Source organism: Anguilla rostrata, chromosome 1, assembly GCF_018555375.3.
Source record: "Anguilla rostrata isolate EN2019 chromosome 1, ASM1855537v3, whole genome shotgun sequence".
NCBI classification, from domain to species: domain Eukaryota; kingdom Metazoa; phylum Chordata; class Actinopteri; order Anguilliformes; family Anguillidae; genus Anguilla; species Anguilla rostrata.
In genome coordinates, this window is record NC_057933.1 from 37,852,607 (window position 1) to 37,872,391 (window position 19,785).

General features: G+C 37.6%; 2 long non-coding RNA genes across 4 annotated transcripts in view; both read right to left on the minus strand.

Annotated features, from left to right (window-relative positions):
* LOC135239505 (uncharacterized) overlaps positions 1 to 19,785 on the minus strand; it is a 678,135-nt gene that overhangs the window by 293,991 nt on the left and 364,359 nt on the right. The gene's annotated exons all lie outside the window — the stretch shown is intronic.
* On the minus strand, positions 2,393 to 19,398 carry LOC135239484 (uncharacterized). Of its 3 annotated transcripts, none has more exons than XR_010325387.1 (6): positions 19,094 to 19,398; positions 9,111 to 9,175; positions 6,915 to 6,985; positions 3,206 to 3,446; positions 2,870 to 2,999; positions 2,393 to 2,635 (listed from the first exon to the last, which is right to left on the minus strand). It is a non-coding gene; the product is annotated as an uncharacterized LOC135239484 (long non-coding RNA). The 3 variants fall into 3 exon arrangements; XR_010325383.1 differs by having other exon boundaries at positions 9,107 to 9,175; XR_010325386.1 differs by having other exon boundaries at positions 3,206 to 3,317; positions 9,107 to 9,175; positions 19,094 to 19,397.

The following is a 19,785-nucleotide window of genomic DNA, read 5'->3' on the forward strand; positions in this document are numbered from 1 at the left end:
TTTTGATTAATGCTTTGGCACAGGGCTTTTTCTACTGTACAAATACGGAAGGCAAAGCAAGGCTGCCAATTTCACCTCAGAGTTTACCATATTCCACTGCATAGCCAAATGCAATTATCTACATATAGACCTGTGTTTGTTAGGAGTTACAATCTAAATACATGTTAGTGTATCTTGATGGATCTTGGCGAGTCTGAATAGATCCAGATCAGTCCAGAAGTTTCAAAGAGGAATCTCTCTCCTCTCTCATGTCACCAGATTTGCTTAGTCTGGGGTGTTACTTAGATTATTTTCAGATCCACATTGTCCATATATTGACAGTGGCATTTCAACCCCTCTCCCCAAACCACCCACACATAAAACAGCCTTCACTTCCTCTCCCCCCCCCCACATGGACGCAAGCACAGACAGACACAAGCACATACATACACACACACACACACACAAACACACATACACTGATGTTCATGCTGCTGCTATTTCTAAACATTTCTTTTATTTTGGCAAGTTGCAGTGCTTCTTGATTATTTGCAGTGGACAAAGAGAAAGGAGAGCATCCGTGGATGGAGGTTTCCTGAGACAGCTAGGGATCAATCCACAAGCAGTAAATGGATATTATTAAACAGCATGGGGCACCATGCGCGGCGGACAAGGCCTAGTGGAGAGCAGGCGAGGGAAGCAGCTCCTCACGCATGCTACAACAGGGCAATTGTTGACACGCTTTTTCCTGCCAATCTGCAGCTCTCCTCCAACTGTGGCTGCCATGGCAACCTGCTCTTACCCACCGCAGCAGCTGGTGGCCCCCGCTTATGGAGCTGTGCGCCACCGTGATCGCTGGCTCTTAAAAAGAAGGAAAATGGCCTCCACAATACTTGCTGCCACTCAGAGCTCCCACGACTCGACCTGGTCAGCTGAAAAAAAAATAGTCTGACAAACGGTATGGTGGTTTTATTTCACAACCCATACAGTAAGAGAGAGAGACAGCGAAAGAGAGAAAATGAGAGAGCCAAGAACTACTAAATTACAAAGCACCATCTCCTGAACATGTGTGCATGCATATTTGAGTGTGAATATGTGTGCATGTATATGTATGTCTGGATATGATGACATGGTGTGTGTGTGTGCACAAACACATATTTGCAGAAAGTTGATATCTTGGTTTCTTAATCTGTCTTTCACACCAGAAAGCTTTGAGTGTTCTCAAATATCAGCCTGCTGGTTTCATTAGACTAATACTCCAACACTAAAGGCCTGCACCTGATACCACAAATTGCTGTACACAGATTAGGCTTGGATTTTACAAACTGCCCTTCACATAGTGCCATGCAGAGCACAGAACAGGAATGCCCTTTTGTCTCACACAGATGTGATCACTTTCCAAAGTCTATATAAATATATACAAACATACCTAATTCATGCATGTATTTGTAGCTGTAGATTTCTAAATTAGACACATTTACATACATACAGACACCTATCCAAACGAATGCATACACACAGACATCATCTTTTTGATATAAGGGGTGGCAGTGCTGTAAATAGTCATGGAACTGGGTGTTTAACTCAGAGGTCGTATGTTTGATTCCCAGGTGAGGCACTGCCATTGTACCCTTGACAAAGGTAGTTAACCTGAACTGCTTCTGTAAATATTCAGCTGTATTAATGGATTGTATGTAAATGTGGTAAGATGCGAGTCATTCTGGATAAGATCATCTGCCAAATTCACATAATGTAAATGTAAATCTAGTCCTTAAAATTTTTGAATGCAGCTGAGATATTGAAGTTCATCAGTGCTAATGTTACTAAAAGCCCATTACTAACTTCTGGCATAATTCCTGATTTGGAGGTGCCAAATTTATACTGATATCTATCAAATCTGTGGACACTTCAGTTTCCCTTCCTAGAAATGGCTTTGGACATTATTTATAATTCTGATTTACACAGAGTATCTTTTGGAAGATAAATATATTGTGCTATTTTGGAAGGCCATGAAAGACATTTTACATTGTTATGCTCAGCATTTAACATTTGTCAGAGAGTGTAGAGAGCAATGCGGAGCACACATTAGCATCATTTTAAGCTTAACAGTGCTGCCAAGGACTCAGTTGGCTTGTTGAAATTTTGGCATTTTGTAATGTTTTAGAAGTTTTACCTATCCTGTGGAATTGTTAACTGATGCTTAAATTGTCTGGTAAGTATTAGGACAATAGCAAATTGCATAACAGCTGGGACTTTGTCAATGCAAGTTAAGTACATTTCCCCCCTGCATTCACAAAGTGCTTTGAGATTGTTTATAGCTGATGGAAGGGTGCATTTTCCCTTCGCACAAAACAATGTTTTTTGTACAGAGAAATGACTTGAAAGCTGACATGCACAAATGCAAATACCCACCTTCTGTATTGAACAGTTCCATTTTTATTTAAAAAGACATAAATGGCCATGTTGAATGTGTTCCTTATAGTGCACATAGGTATATAATACACTAGCTACATAAAACATTTGGAGGAAAAACATTTAAGATGTGGTTGTTTGCTTCAGGTGAAGACTCTAATCCTTAAACATTCAGTTTCTGAATGAACATTAATTTTTACAAGCAGATACATTGTCTTGTTATTTTTCTCTCCAGACGATAACGCTGTAGTGTAAGAAAAAAAAAATAAAGCAAAGAACACCAGAATTGTAGACATTAGGAAGGAAGAATCTTTGTCAATTGTCAGACAAATAAGAATACGAGGAAATTAAATGATATAGAATTTTACTGTGCTGTACATTCAAGCAGCACATGTTCATCTCAGGGGTGATGAAGTGTGCTTAAAGCTTACATTGCATTAATACACCATGTGAGACCCTGAAGTCAGACAGCCCATACCATTCACTGCTCTGTGCTGTAAACTCTGGAGAACTGCCGTCTTGTTCCACCCTGTAGCTAACAGCTTAGATACTGGGTTCAGGGCCAGGGACCTCTCTTCAGTGGAAAGTTGCCTTCCTTACTCCAAAAACTGTCAGAGGGTATAAGCCAGAGCATAGTGTGTGTTTATTTTTCTATGTGTGCGTGTGCGTGTTTGGGTTGGGGGTGTAATGCATACATATTAGTACTGTCCCCCATCCTCACACACACACACACACACACACACACACACACACATGCGTGCATGCACAGGCACACGCACACACACAGTGCACAGCAGTTCTTTCAAAGGCACACCTGGGCATTGGGGGAAGGAGTGCTGAGTGGAAAAAGGGGTGCAGGGCAGGAGGTAAGGGGGTAGCAGACGGTGAGACGGGCCTCTGATTATTTGTTCAAGAGGACAGAAAGGCTGTTGAGAGAGGAGACAAAGCTGTTGGGAAGAGGCCTTTACATTGGGGAACTGTTTTTGGCTGCATTTGCACTGGGCAGAGCAGTAGAATGGGACCAGAACAGCTCACAGCAGCAGGGACCCTCAGGACTTAGAACAGAAAGACAGATCACTGATTAAAAAAGATACACCAGATAACCTGAGCTACACCTTCTCTGTCAGACATAATTCTGATATTCAGCTAATGTTCAGGGTTCATTGTTCACAATACATCTTCCTTATGTGTAAAATGTACATTTCTACATGCACCCCAGCATTTTCATTTGCATGTTTGAGCAGTTTAATATTTCAACATGTCACAATGCTTTGGAATAATGTCAAGGAATTTTAATATAAGGTCACTCTATATATCACTGTATATTGTAATCTTGAATAAGAAAATGTTTGGAATTTCAAAGGCAAAATAAAAAAGATGCGGTTTGCATTTCTTTCAAATTTCAATTTGAAATTCTCCAACCGCTTGTACTAAAGATACAATTATTTTGTATACTGCATATGTAAATAAATAAATAATATAAATTAATTATAAATAATAATATTTTATAATTAGGTATTCACTAGATTTCATACACAATGCAGACATATATTTAGGTATCAAGGAATTAGGTACATATACAAAGCTTTCACTAAATCTCATACACAATGCAGAAATCATATATTTACGTATTATGGAATTATGTACATATTATAAAGAATTCACCAAATCTCAAACAATGCAGAAATCTTTCAGACACAAAATGCAAATATGGACACACACACAAACACACACACAATACCATTAACATTTTGTGAGAACGATGAAACATAAGAGTGAACTTTTAGGGCTTGTATGATAGAAAACCTACAAGTCAGGTGTTCCACAATCATTTGAAACTATTTTTGGAACAATACCATATGACAAGAATAATTCCTTCACTATAATGAAAATAGCTGCTTCTTCTTTTTTAAGTGGTTTCAGACATAGGCCTGAAGGACACAATAAAATCAATTTGTCTGAATGAAAAATAAATGTGCATATTGGCATGAAATGTATCTAATTTCGAAAATAAATTCATAATTCAATTTAAACCACATTTTCTGTTAGCTGCTACATGATAGCGATATAAAAAGTTAATCTCTGCATTTTCATTAAATTTTATTCGCCATCTACCTGGCTGCTCAATATTATCACATCTGTAAATTATATTTTTAAACTGCGCACTCATTTTCCACAACACCATCATTATTTTATAAGAGACTACAGAGAGAAATGTGAAAGATAGACAGTATATATTATAAAAAATACAGTTCTGCTATAGTACATAGAAATCATCCTGATAAAGCTATTAGTACTTAATGCAATATAACTCCTGAAAAGAAATTATCCACATTTATTTGACAGTGAGTTCTAGGTAAGTGCCACTTATTCTGTATATTAATTAAAAAATGATAATTGAAATGCCTTGTTAAATCCTGGAGGATTATTTGTAAGCATGATATTCTATTTTTATTTTCTATTTTAAAAACAAAGAAGTGTCACTAAATTTCTCAAGTATTGTTCTTACGTGTCAGGTGACATGTTTTTACAGTGAAGATGACAGTAATTTGAGTTTCTCATAGCTTTCCCATTTCTTTTCTCACACAGGCTTTCTGTGCACCAAACTTCTCCTTAATGAAGTGAGGCAGCCGAGTTAGCAGCTGAATAAATTCACACTGGTGCAACAGAGCCTGGTCTCACCTTGGCCTTGTGGGGCCTGTGTATTAGGGCGTTTGCAGTCTTCCATTTCTTTTTTACACAAATTTTTTCACTGAAAAATAACAATTCCCTAAGCATACTGAGACAGTGACAGGAATAAAAAGCCTATCACCCTAGCACCTTGAGATAAAACACACAAGTATTTTCCTGAGAAGGTTCAAAAAGAATTTTGGTAAAATAAAAAATGTGGAATAAGCTATTCAATGAGTGCTTTCTGAAATGCATGCATTTCATGTGTAGCTGTGACACAGTGAGCTCCATGATTTTAGATTTGTAATCAAACAATTCACATGTGATGAAACTGCAGAGTTTCAGCTTTTATTAAAGGGCATTTTTATACATTTGAGTTTCACCATGTAGAAATTACAGCACTTTTTATACATAGCCCCTCATTTCAGGGCACCATAATGTTTAATGCTGTGTAAATGAAAGTAGTCATGTTTAGTACTTTGTCACATGTTAGTCACAGTATCTTTTCTGCTGATGCTCTGCCAGGCTTGTACTGCAGCCATTTTCAGCTCCTGTTTATTTCAGGTGCTAGTTGCCTTAAATTTATTCAGCATATGTTTAATTGGATTCAGATCGGGTGAACGGCTTGGCCAGTTTTTGGCTTTGAAGAACACCTTTGTTGTTTCAGCCGTATGTCTGAGATAATTGTCTTGCTTTAGGATGAAGCATCCTCCAATGGGTTTTGAGAGATTTGCTTTAACTTAAGCAGATAACATGCTTCTGTACACTTCAGAATTCCTTATACTGCTTCTATCAGCAGTTACATCATCAATGAAGACAATTGAGCCAGTGCCTGTGGCAGCCATACATGGCCAAACTATAATTTCACAGATGATTGGAGGGGGGGGGGGGGGGTGATTTGGATCTTGGGCAGTTCCTTTTGGCCTCCACACATTGCCCTTTCAATCACTCTGATACAATGCATCTTTATCTCATCTGTCCACAAGACCTTTTTCCACAACTCCGCAGACTCTTTGAGGTACTTCTTATAAAACTTTAACCTGGCCATCCTGTTTTTGCCACTGTTCACATCTTGCAGTATAGCCTCTGTAGTTCTGCTCATGAAGTCATCTGCAGACAGTAGTCACTGACACATCCATGCCTGCCTCCTGATGAGTGTTTCCCATCTGTCAGACAGGTGTCTGAAGGGTTTTCCTTCATTATGGTGAGGATTTTTCAGTCATCAACTTCAGCTGTAGAGGTTTTCCTTGGCCTACCAGGCCCTTTGCAATTACTGAGCACACCAGTGCTCTTTTTTCTAAATGATATTCAAACCATTGCACTTTCGGTAAGCCTAAGGTTTGACCCATGTCTCTGACTGTTTTTTCTTATTTATCAGCCTCATAATGGCTTCCTCCCATTAGCACAACTCTAACCCTCATGTTGACAAATGCCAATAGCAGACTCAAAAGGCAATCAAAAGCCTAGAATCAAAACTAGATGCTGAAAGCTCTCTCAGACCTGCACCAAGGAAGCAACTGAACACACCTGACTAATGAGAAACACCTGTGAAGCCATTTGTCCCAAATGTTATGGTGCCCTGAAATGGGGATACTGTATAAAACGTGCTGTAATTTCTACACGGTGAAACCAAAATGTATAAAAGTACCCTTTAATAAAATTTGATAACAGATCGAAAATTGTGGAGTACACAGACACATTTAAAAAAGTCATTGTCTCAAACATTATGGAACTGACAATAATTAAGGCTTTAACAAACTATAGTGGCAGTGAATAACAGTGTTATTTTGTCTTTTTTTGCTACCATTTAAAAAAATTAAACGGAGTCATTTTTATTTTTCTCTCAATCTTACCTTGGAACAGCCAAGAGTGCCGCTTTCACTCAGCAGTGGACCAGTGACTATTTTACACCCAACACACAGTACTGCAAAAGACAGGTAGAACATATATTTCATTGATAACAACTGATGGACCCCTGGCTTGTTCTTTATCTAACCACACGATCTATTTGGAAAAATTCCAACCTAATTTTGATGAGCAGGTTTCATGAGAAGGTAACAGATGTTAACAGAAGGTAACAGTGCTTCTCTCTGTAGTCTCTCTAACATCTGTGGGCAGTTTAGTTCCTCTATTCCAGCTAATATCGTCACTTAATTCACTTACTGTCATATGAGGTCACTCCCAGCTGTGTCCCCTGTGTGTAGACGTAATGAACTCTGCCAGTCCTTCTTACATTATATTACATCTTTAAAAAACTTAAAAAACTTTTTAAAAAGCATGAAAACATGTTCATTTATTACACTGTTTTATGGGTGAAAATGTAAAGTAAACAAATTTTGGTGAGGATGAAGCCAAATTTTTAAAGGCTGTTCTGGTTCTCTTAGAGTATATGGGCACTCTTTGATTGGATTACTTTTTTTGCTCTTTTTGCTCTCCCTCATCCGTTTCTTATATGTGGACACCCTTACTCCATTTTAAATATATGGGAATACCTATTCTTTTTCGAATATTTGCAAATATTTTTGTGTCTGCAGTAAAAAGTCACACTTTCATGAAATGTTTATCCCTTTTGTGAAATAAGGGATTTAAAAAATTCAGGTAGATATGTAAATTGTTGCCCTGTGATAGATTGGCAACCCGTCCAGGGTGTATTCCTGCCTCTCGCCCAATGCATGCTGGGATAAGCTCCAGCATCCCCCACGGCCCTGATCAGGATAAGCAGGTATAGATAATGGATGGATAGATGGATGGAAGTAAATTTTCTATTTCATATTGGGACTGGAACCATTTTAAATGGTCTATTTCCATATGCAGTAAATATAAAATAGACTGTTTCCATAAAATCATAACAATATACTGCCATGATCCATGGCCAAAGATGGAGAAAACCTTACTGTACTATTGAAAGAGTATATGCATATGTGGTTTTCAACAATCACTTCCCACGAGATTGAAAAAGAAAAACTAGGGTGCATATTTGTGGACTTCTCTTTTACTTTATTTTCAATGTATTTCTTTATCACACAATTCTTCTTCCCCTGCATTAATATCTTTCTATCATTCACAGATTCACACCTACAGCTTCAGCAATTAGCATTACAGTGCTGAGCAAATTAATAGAAACTAGAATAATGTTGGCCTCATGAGAATTGCAGTGATAATGCAGTTGTGTGTAATTTTAGCAGTAAACTTTTCACACAGTCACCGGCTGGGCCAGCTCCACAGTGGATTATGTGGTTGAGAAAGATTATATGATGTCAAAGCCATCAATATTTTTGCTAACTTTCACATTTGTACAAATAACTGTAGATATTGGTATTTCTCATTAGGCCAAAGTAAAGGAATGAAACAGTATATCAGAACATCTTCAATAATTTTTGGAATGCTGTCATTCAAGTTCAGAACTGTGTATAATGGGATATCGGACGGAGAAGGAAAGCCGCCAGTTCTCTTATTGTTAAAAAAAGTAGAAGCTTCTGGAAGTGCTCCAGAACTTCCCATAAAGGTTTAATAATATTCTATATGGTGATTGTGGGGGCCATGGAAGGCATCTGAGTTCATCCCAGTTGTACATCTGTTAGTCACAGGCATCCGTAATATTGGGTGGGTATGACGTTTGCCGTAATTGAGTGGTAGCTGTATGAATATCCTATGCGTTCTCTGAAGTAAACTGTTAGAGTTACATTTCTCCTGCCTCCATTTCTTGGCCATTGACAGAGAGTCAGAAGTTAAGCTAGCTAAGTTAGCTAATAGGAACTGCTGCAGTTTTTCCAGTTTAACGTTGAAAAGTAAAACCAAATGCACTAGAATTTCAATGAACAAAGTTTAACTGTATCACAATGGGAAAACAAAAAGACAAAATGGCTGGTGGATTCTGGCGACCAGATCCACACGTCTTTGGTGGTGCTAGCAGAAAACTAGCTTAAATGTAAATAAGAATACGACATATTCACTGCTGCAGTGCATAGCGATACGCCAGCTCAAACAAGCGTATATACTGCTCAATCTTGCAGGGAGAATCTTGCTATTGAGAGAGAACACCTACCTACCCGCCGTACTATCTGTGGAAGAAGCCATCACCACACCAGGAGAATCACGAGAACATCCGGAATGTCTGAAAAGAAAATTCAGGGAAATGTGCAATCCAGAATCTGTTATGGAAAGGCACCCATTGAACACAAGGCACCAGAAACCAGACAAAACTATCAAAGTCTGTGTAAGAATTCTGAAAAACATGATAGATTTGCATTTTGGTGCACTACAGAACAAATAAATCAGACAAATTAGTTTGTGGCATAATCAGTGACAGTGCAAAAACAGTCCTGTTGAAAGTGAACTGACATTGAGCAAAGCTATTCGTATCTGTCAGATAAGTGAACTTCCCAAGTAGCACAGTAAAGTTTTGCCACACCTAAACTTGCAGCAGTAGTGCAGATAATGTACAATTGCAGAAATTTTGGAGGTAATCACCAAGCTAAGCAATTGCAATGTCTTGCTTATGGGCAACAATGCCACACCTGTAAAAAATACAATCACTCCAAAAATCACTGCAGATCTGTACAGCACTGTAAGAAGTATAAGCACATGAACCAGTAAACCACAGAAGTAGACAATGACAATAATGATGACACGTTTCATGGATGCATGAAGGACTTTCAATAGATATTACCAGTGAACTTAACACATTGGAAATGAACTGTGACAATAAAAAGCAGGAAAGCTTTTGCACGCAGACCATCAATGGCAAACCTGTGGAGTTAAATGTTGACAGTGAGACTAATTGCAATGGAATTTCAGTCGACACATACAAATCAGTGAAGAACATGGAAAAAATAAAAAAAAGCAAACACAGCCAAACTAGTTGCCTATGAGGAAACTGTTATCGATACTTAAGGCAGTGCTTCTTAACTGTCATATAGGCAATCCGGCATTCCCATTGCAGCTTTATATTGTTGAAAAAAAATAATCCAGCCTCTTCTAGATTGTCTCTATCCATGCCTCTTCACTATATATAAAGAAGTACATCAAGGACTCACATAAGTGCCGATTCCAGCTTTTCTCAAATTATCTTTTCTGAGTACAAGAGGCTGTTTAATGATGAAAATATGTACCTTACCATTAATCTACTTGTAACCCTAATGCACATCAAGACACTACGGGGCCATTTCCTGAGTTTGTATTCTGTAATACTGTTAGTTCCCCAATATATTAGAAGTTAAGAGTTAACACCTAGCAGTAAGTGAAGACACTTAAAGAGCTATCTGCTTATAAAAAAGCACAATTTATTTGTAAATGGAAAAAAAAAGAATTGTGTTGACCACAAGATTGAATGTAATTGAGTTTTGTTCTAAAATTAAAATGTATTATTTCATGAACAACTCAACTTAAACTGCTGCAGTCCTCAACATGAATGAATACCTTTTAAACAAATTACTGCATGAAAAATGAATAATGCAATTCTCAAATAAACCTTTGTAACTAAATCCTCAGTAACGGTGACCCCTACTGGGAAAGTCACGTTAGCCACCTGTTTCTATAACAAAGGAAAAACAATACGTAGGCTATATTTATATTATTATTGCCCTGTAAGGCATTAAAAATGGCATGTTTCAAGTCACATATATTTTCTTCACCCCTTACCTTTTAAGGAATCAACTCAATAATAGTTACAGAGCACAGAAAAAGTACAAAAATAATACCCTCAACCCAAATAAAAGAAAAACCCCCGTTGCAGGCCTGATTTGTTATGAGGAGCAAGGATCTTCGCTCATGTGAGCCGAATAAGGTGAGTCCATACTCACAGCCTCTCCGATGATCGCCTTGGTTGGTACACCTGATACTGTAGACTGGTAGAAAAAGAACACCAATGTTCCCTTGACGCCGGAGGAACCACTAGCTTCCCCTGGTAGCCTAGTAGCGCTATCCGGTTAGCGTAGATCCCACGTCGGCCACACAGAGGAACCCCAAGCTTTTCCTGGTGTCCAGGGGCGCTAGCTGAGCGGTGTGTAGAATGCTGAGTCTAATCTCAAAGCTTTGCAGAGGCACGGGTGTTAGCCTGAATGGCTACACGACTAGCGAACTTTAGTCAATACACCACACTACTCGCGATAGACGGGCCTGGATAAAAGCAGTTTTAACTGTTCAAATTATCCAACGGGATTCGCTGCCACGAAACCAGTAAAAAAGTAGTGTTATGGCAAAACTTGCCAAACCAGCAATGCTATTTGCTTGCTAACTACATTAACTGAGTGGCGAATACTTAGCTGGCGCTAGCACAGGTCACAATTCGAACACTAAATGTTTACAGTAACAATACGAAGTCTCTAATGCACTCTATTAGAAAGCACCAACTTTTTACTGGTAGTTGTAGTGAGACACTGTTGTCTGCCCTCAAACTTATTATTTTACTGGAAAATTTTCACCATAGTGGTTTCCGTGGGGACCTCTTTTTACTCTCCCTCTTGCATCTCTCCCGTCTCTCCAGATCACCATTCTCTCCCCAGTCATTGCCCCACCCCATAACCAATGAGGATGGATAAATTACAGAATGACAATTAGTCATACTAATCAGAGAGCAGAAAAGGCCATACAGCTATAATACTAGGTTTTGTCACCACGTGCAACAAAAGTGCATTTCACAGAAACTATGCTATCCATACAATGTATCCAATATTAGCGTGCATGACCCAGGGGCATGCTCACCATAGCCCTAATGAGTGGACTTTTACTGTTTGTACCTAAAGGGTACAGACATACTTTGCAGATGAAAAGGCCATTCAGCCCAACAATGCACAGAGTTTCTGTCTCTACTGTGTCGCAATTTCACAGATTGACTACTCTGTGTGTGAAAAAATTCTTCCTACTGTTTGCACGGAATTTTCCTCTTGTTAATTTCCATTTATGTCCCTTCGTTCTATTGACAGATGAACAAATTCCCTTTGTTAATCCTCTTTATGAATTTAAAGGGGAATTGCACTTTAAAACACTTCTGCTTCTCATCACTGATATTGTCCTTCTAATAAATGAGTTGCCCTTCATTTTTTAGCTATTTCATTATGCTAATATTTTACGCTGTTTTGTTATTTTCCTTTACAGATGCAGGAAGTAGACCCAGGCAGTTTAGTGTCGAACTTGAGGATGCATATCATTGCATGACTTCTGATGTGGGCATACCTGCAGACAATAACATTAGGTTGGTTGTAGAAATAGTATTGTATGACTACTAGCTAGCGAAACTGAAAATGTCTGAGGACAAAGGAGATTTTGTTTTTGATCATGTTGTGCCCTATCGATTCGAGCCGGAATACACAGATAAAGAGCTGGCTAATTTTCAGGCTGATTGTGCAAGTGCGAGAGCGAGTCAGGAGTGGACCGAGATTGAGGAACCACAGGCTATTCCCTGGACAAACGACAACTGGTGGTGGACATCATATGTATCACAGACAGACGCGATAGCGTTAGCCAGCCCGCATAGTACCTACCTCGAGCATCAAACAAAAGCTAGCAGACGTTAGTTTGTTCGATTTCAACACTAAGTTAACAGAATGTTTTGCTTCTCGCTTCTTCTCGATTTGCCGCAAAACAAAATCGAAGAAGAAAAAACCAGAAACAGTACTACTATGTGGACTTTCGCTAAAAATATATAGGTCTTTGTTTCTAACGTTAGACATTTAAAATGAAATAACTAAATCGAAAAATGAAGGGTGACACATTCATTAGAAGGACAATATCAGTCATCAGTAGCAGAAGTGTTAGAAAGTGCAATTCCCCTTTAAAAACCTCAATCAAATCAACCCAAAAGTTTCATTTTGCTAAGCTTGAAGAAAATAAGCATCTTAAGTCCTTCCTCACAGTTTTCATCTTTCATACCAGGAATCAATTTGGTTGCCCTTCTTTGAACATCTTCCAGAGTCGTCCCCAGAACTGCACACAATACAAACTGTGGTCTAAAAAATGTATTGTGTAAGTATATCTTACTTGAATTTACTCAGTACTTGTGGCTTTATATCCCAGTATCCTGTTTGTCTTTTTTTTACTGCTATAGCAGTGCCTAGAACCTAAAAGGTTTTTCTTTTTTGATCAACCATTTTTCAAGTCTTTTTCAAACTGAACACATTCCAATTTTATTCCTCCCATTAAGTAATCCTGCCTTAAGTTTTTATTTCTCACATACAGAACTTTACATTTGGCTATATAAAATTTCATTTGCCAGGTTTCTGCCCACTTATGAATTTGATCTTCTTTGATTAATTTAGTAGATTCCAAACTATTAGCTGTGCCCCCCAGTTTTTTATCGTCTGCAAATTTGACAAATGTACTTTATATGTCCCGGTCAAGGTCACTGATATGAGGAAGAGCAGTGGTCCCAGTACCAATATTTGTGGGACTCCACTTCTAACAGCTCCCTGCTCAAATAATATCCCTCTACTCTTTGTGTTCAACCCTGTAGACAGTTCCTAACCCATTCTGCATTACCTCCTGTAATTCCTACTTCATTTAGCTAATAAGTCTCTAATGTGGTACCTTTTTTTTTTTTCTTTTTTTGAAATTTAAGTGTATAATATTATAAGGCTTGTTATAGACAAAACAATTGGTTGCTTCTTCAAAGAATAAATTTTTTTTGTCAGGCATGACCTTCCCTTGCAAAATCACTTGGGGTGTTGTTATTTTCAAGAAACAAAATTAAATTGTCTCTAATGATAGATTCCAGTATTTTGTGATTCAAGTTAAACTGACAGCACGGTACGGTCCTCTTTCTTATATATTGGTATTATATTCCCTTGCTTCCAGTCAGAGCCGGGTCAAATACAAATACGTATTTGTATTTGTATTTGAAACTGAAGTTAAATACATATTTGAAGTATTTTCAAATGCATTTACAGATGAAACACATTGTATTTGATTTATTTTAATTATATTCATGGAAAACGAAATACTTTCCCAAATAGTATTTTAAAAATACATTCCTTTAAATAAATACTTTCCTTTAGTACTTAGAGCCTTTTAAAAATACATTAAAATACAAATACAATTTTAAAATATTTTGAAATAATTCCGTGATAAGCAACAGAAATGACTGAGCCAGAAAAATGTAGGCTTCATACTAAAGGGGGTATTCCAGAGTTCTTTGTACAATCTTTGTGAGTGGCACTCGATGTGATGTCAGCGAGTTATAACACTGAGGGCACTCTAGGGGAACTACTAGGGCCTTAGGAGGTACCATATTTAAAGCTTTATAACTCCACATGTGAGAATCACAGAGACTTAAAAAATGGCTTAAATGAAACAAGACATTTGCAATACAGATAGATTAGTTTATATTCATAATTTAGGAAGAAATAAAATGCCACAGATGCAATTGTCTAGGCAAAAAAAGCAAAAATGAAATTGCTCTTTTTTTAGTTTGCAATTAAATACTGAGAGATCCCATGTATAAAACAGGTTAAAATATACATGTCCTGGATCAAAAACTCCTTGACTAAAAGTGCATAAAATTTAAGGGTGGATATATGTAGAACGACAAAAGATATATGAAGCAAAATGTAAGCAGTGTACCCAGTGTCTCGAAATCTATCCAAAATGTCCAAATTATGCATTGCTGTAAATCACAACATAATCATGTATTTCACTAAAAGTCAACTGTTTTGACTCAAGAAACTCACTGTTGCATATTTTCAAGTGGGAATTACAAGCTTTCCATCAGTACAGTGGTATAAAATATCTAGGGGTCCAGAAACATATCCATTCTCTCCAAAATGAATAAAATGCTTTTTGTCCATTATAAAGCATATAAATGAGCCCCTTATGAAGGTTTAAGATGAAATATTGATATCAGATAAAAAAACTTATACAAAAACATTGTCACACAATGTGGTACAGTACCTAAATGTGTAGACATTAACTCTTGTATGTTTTTCTGTATTCTGCAGTATGTAACGTTTTCCTGTATGGGGATGGGACGACATAAAAATAAAAAAATATATTCAACCATCCACCACGTTTTGGCAATGTTCCAGCTTTCATGTCATATCCGATGCATGAAAAACAAACACTACTGAGCTACCAATGAACGCTTATGTTACAGAGTGAAATATCCTCATTATAAAATACAGCTAACCTATTTAAAGACACTCAATTTAAAAAAATGTATATAACCTAAATATTTTTAGCACTACTTATATAGCGATGATGAAATGTTATCAGCAGTTGTCTTCAGTGGATAGAGACAGACAAAGAATCTCCTCGTTCTCCTCTTCTGTCGTACTCCAGAAAACTATGTCAGCTAGGTCTGTCAGCAATCATAGCTATGTTCAAAAGTCCTCAGTAATAATAAGATTTTCCAATAAATTATGAAAATCATCGATATAGAGGCAGTGTCTTTTACTGTTACCACAGAGGGAATGCATAAGGCGGCGATGATGAAAACTTTCAATTATGTTGGGCTATAAAACGGTATTCAAAAAGTAAAATTAGACATGTTATACATCATTAGAAAGCTTATACTGTCACATACTGAATAAATGAATTGTCAATCAAGTCAAATTGTACTAAACGGCGACAACACCGTAAAAAACGTGTGGTATGACGCCAGCTATTTTGGAAGGTACCCAGCCATCACAAATGCAGGTATATTTCACAAACGGATTGTCCAAGACAATATACTGTAGCTAAATTAATTGGAATGACTGTCATATGTTTATCCGACCCAAGCCACTGCCTCCACATTCACTCTTCATGTGCCCTCCAACAAGGTGAGCAGGCTTTGGCAACATTACGTTTCATTCCTTTATTGAGTCCACACAAACATAATTGATGTAGTGGAATACAAAGTGGAAGTTGCTAATATTGTTTATACTTTAAAAGTACAAAGTCACCAATATCCTACTTAAGTACAGTTACGGTAATACATGTACTTCATCACTTACCACCACTGCCAATGATGTGATACATTGTAAATTTAACTAAATTATCGCTATTAGATTGTTCTATTCTGTTTTCTGCCAGCCCTTGGTTATCTCATTTAGACAGCTTGGTTAGCAGTCTAACATTAGCTAACTATATTGCCTAGTGTATTTTTTCTGACTGTTGCTACTTCTGAGAAAGTGTGGATGTCTGCATAAACAAATACATGCTCACATTGGGGACCTTAAGAACTGTGTTGTGAAGAGTTTGTTTGATGGTTTTGTGGAAAATAAGTATGTTTAGTCCAAGATAGAGAAAGGTTTATCCTAAATGCTGACTGTTGTGCCATTCATAAATGGATGTTCTAACCTTGTGTTCCAATCCCACCGGTGTGACTGTACCACTCAAGCACTGTAACACTGGAATGACCATACACACCAAAGTGTTAACGTACCCCACATTGGATTTTTAAAAATGTATTTAGTCTGTAGATTGCCCTCTAAAAAGTTACTATAAAGAAAGCTGATACTCCAAAAACATGGCCACAGTACGCCGATAAAAATTGGGTATAGGTTATTACAAAAAGGATAATTACTCCCAAACAGTTTGACAAAAACATATGAAATTCAGCATCTATATTCACACTCACAACCCAAACCAAGCGCTACAGTATTGGCCCAATTGAGGCACATGATGGCGCACAATATTTTTTTTTTTTAATTCATGAAAAGTCACAGTCTTTTAGATGGTTAAAACCTGCTGTGTTCAATTTCCTCATCTGGAACATATATCTATATCTTATTCGTCACTGGTATCTTATACATTTTTCTCTGTCCCGATTTTTGGCATAACCACATGGGTGATACCTGTGAAACTTGGCACAGTGGTACCTCCCTGTGCCCACTGTGATTTGGTCACAGATTGTCCACTTGTTAAGTGGCTTAATATTGGCTGTGTGTGCTTGGACCCCATATATTGCTACTAGCAGCTATATTTTTGAGTGTAGATGTGGATAATATCTGTATCAGCTTTATCATGTGACGGAATGTTAATATCAACCATACATTTATCCTTGCCTGACTTAACGCCTACACCTTTTCTCCCCCATTCTCTCCCACCACTGGTATTCTAAAAAATGATCTTAGAAGATTTATTATGACAACCAAATATTGTGGAAGTTGCTATGTTGTCTGAAATAGCTTACTACGAGTCAACTTAAGTTATTCAAATCGTAGTAATGTTAAACCTTTGCAATTTGCCACACCACAGCAAAGCTGCATTTTCTCTTTAGTAGTTAAGCAGGAAAGTAAACTGAACTGAACAGATAAACCTACTTGGTTTTTCTTTAGTGGCTAGCTTGCTTGCAAGTAACATTACCCTCTATCCAAAGTAGTAATGCCCATCTCCTACGTTTGTATTCAGTAGGAGTGGCAACCTGTGACGGGCGTTTGTAACAAGTGTTTCAATACTAACACCGTTACTAGAATGGATAAAATCAGGTAAGTATGGACCAGATCAGAAAACAACAGATTTGACTCGAGAGAGAGGTGGTTTGCACATCAAGAATGAAGCACACGGAAGCAGGATCTGTATTTCAAAGGTAAGAGAATGATTTTTTTAAATTAAAATTTTCCCTTTTTGGTTCTCTGTACCCTTTGTTTTTATTATAAAGTAGAAAGCATTAAACAACAACAGTACACATATATACACAATGGGAAAAGGAAAAAAATACAAGTTGGTCCCAAGACCTTTTACTTTGTGTCTGTATTTATATTTTCTCTGGTTCCACTAATTTTTGACTATTTTCCCATTTTTATACCTTAACCATACTTTTAGTATTTCTTTGATGTGTTTCGGTCTATCCCTATTATTAGTTATTTGGTTCTAGTATAATTTGTCACTAATTAGACTTTAGGACTTTTATTTTGGAACCAGGACTTTTATTTTGAAACCAATAGTTTTATTTTGAAACCAAAAACCCTTATGTAGTACTATTGAAAGTACCTATGCAAAGGAAACTTATCACACTATAACACCAAAACACTTTTCTAAAACACTAACTGCAAATCAGTTTAGTCTGTTGCTGAGTTCCAGTTTGTAGAATTGAAACACTTGTCCTACCACCATTGTAGAAGGTACAATTGAGCTCTTTCCTTCTCTTTAAAATTGCAGGTTGATCACAGGGGTGGCTCGCCAGTCCGCGCGCCGCTGTAGCTCTCCAGGGAAGGCAAGCAGGGGCGGACGAATCCAGGATCCAGCACAGCAGTTCAAATCCAACAACAACAAAAAAAACAACACACAACAAAAAAAAAAAACCCCGGCCTTGCAACACAAAGCTAAAAGACTCATCAGTAGTCTGTACATTCAGATTATTAAGACATAGTATACACGGTGAACATCTAAATTGTATAACACTTGTAACCTTCCATTTACTCTGTTAAATAAACTTGGTGAAAGCCCATATCAATTGTCAATCTGTTCTCAGTCTGTCAGCATATCTAGATTCTGATTAAGTAGAATTAGCCACCATTAGCTCACTCAGTTCACTACTCATATCTTGCAGTGCTTCCAAGCTCACCCACTGATGTTTCCTCGCAGCACTAGCTAGCTAGCTAGTCAGTTACGTTAGCTTTATAATAAAAGGTATCACGACATACACTCGTTTTAAGTAACGTTAAACAAAGAGTACGCCGATGTGGCTTCGATATGCGATTACACAGGAGATACACTTTCAGAACACAACCAGAGAATTTTCAGATGCCCTTCTTCTAGCTAACGTTACATCACATTGTCCCCGCTTCAATATATTTTCAGCTTGCTATGTAGCGAACTGCCTGGTTCGTCTACCACCAGTCACAAAGCAGGAAACAGCCCTGCTGTTAGCCCGGCCTACCCCCCACACATCAATTATACACATTTGCCTGTTTAGCCGCGAGTTGCTATAGCTACCCAACTTAGCTAGCTGCTACTACCAGAGCTTTAAATCACATGAAGCTAGCTACTTAGCAACCTTCATTTTCGGATTTTTTTGTATTACGACAACGTTTAACGTTATCGTTTCTGAACACACCCAAGCTAACTGATACTATGGCAGTGAAATAAGATAGATAGTCTTAGAATGGGGACTCACCAAGGGAATATGTTCAAAGTTCGGTTTTCAACGATCTTAATGGCGAATGCAGAAAATTTTCTTTCACGCGGTTGTCGCCCAGGGCGATAGAAGAACGTTGCAAATCTTCGTTATTTCTTTATAAATGTCTGGTTCTTTTCAAGTTACTGTCACTCCTCACTAAAATATCTGCAATTGTATCCTAAATTCACTTGTAATTCACTTCGAATTAGCTTAATCTGTTCAGAGAAATTTTCGCATGTGTGCTGTCGCTCAAACCATCTTGACCAGAGGAAGTTAGGGTGGGCTTGTCATCTGACTGACCAATCAACAAAATTACAACAAGTATCGTTATCCGCATTGGTTTTCTAATCCTTCTGTCAATTTATCTTTCTCCACATAAAGAAAATTTAAATCTTTTTCTTTCGTCTCTATTTTGAATGATACTTTACTTATTTACTTGCTACTGGTTATTTACAAATTTTCTTTGTTTCACTATCTATTCAATTTGTGGCTTGGAACCCTGGGTTACACGTTGTCTGATGCTCGCTCATTGACGGTAACTGCCCGTCAGTTTTAGTCATTCATAAAGTAGGTACCTGGAGCAGGAACAGTATTTTGGGGCTGTATCTTTGCACTCACTAATGGTAGAGAGCTGACTGAGAGCTCATCTAAAACCAGAGGACTGCTACTCTAAAAGTAAAAGTTTGTTC